The sequence below is a fragment of the Pteropus alecto genome, unplaced genomic scaffold (assembly GCF_000325575.1).
Source record: "Pteropus alecto unplaced genomic scaffold, ASM32557v1 scaffold110, whole genome shotgun sequence".
NCBI classification, from domain to species: domain Eukaryota; kingdom Metazoa; phylum Chordata; class Mammalia; order Chiroptera; family Pteropodidae; genus Pteropus; species Pteropus alecto.
This window is the reverse complement of record NW_006431920.1, coordinates 10251428-10252320: the sequence shown is the minus strand read 5'-3', so window position 1 is coordinate 10252320 and position 893 is coordinate 10251428.

Here is an 893-nt window from a genome sequence, read left to right as displayed (position 1 = left end):
GCCTCCAACTTCCCCGGGTCAGCTAGAAGCCCAGAAACCAGGTTATGGGGACTGGTGAGGCCCTCTCTGGAGGCCAGACTAACCTCCTCATAGCGCAAAATGGGAAAACCCAAGGAGAGGCCAGGAAATGACTTGCCCAAGCCACAGAGGTCGCTGGGACAGAGCTGGACCAGAAGCAGGGTTTCCACCTCCGGAAGGGCTCCTGTTCCGGGCCACAGCTCCCTATGCCCCCCGGTGGAGCCTGCCTGGCGGTCCGCATTAACCAGAATGGAGCGGGCAGCCCGGGAGTTGCGGGCCTGGGCAATTCAAGGCAAGGCGGGCGGGGCCGGATGGGAGCCGGATCTCCCCTGGGAGCGCCGCACAGCCTCTTCGACTCGTTTGGCGGCGGCAGCGGCGGCGGCAGGTGCCTGCGTGGCGATCCGGCTGGGCCCCCGGGCGGGTGCTGAGAGGCCGCCCCTGCCTCACGCGAGCCGAACGAACAAAACGCTCAGGTCCGGTTTGTGCGAGGGGCTCGTCGCGGGGCGGGAGCGGAGGGCCCGGGGCCTGGCTGTGGCCCTCGATGTGGTCCGGGTCTTCCGAGAGCGCAGTGCCGGATAGCGCTCCGCCAGCCGCCGCCCTCACCTGAGCACATCTGCGGCTGACACGTCGGCGGCGGCCGGAGCGGCCAATACAGGTACGCACCTGGCCCGCCCCTCCCTTTCTGGCCACCCTCCACCTGACTGGGCCCTGCACACGCCCCGGAGCTTGTGCCGAAGCCCCGGCTCAGCGTGCTCTTATACGGCCTGTTCAGTCCCGCCCCTAGACACACATACACACACGCACACTCACACCTGTCCGAGCGCCCGTTTGCTCGGGGCAAATATTGACTCAGAGAAGGCGGAGCGCCCTCCGCC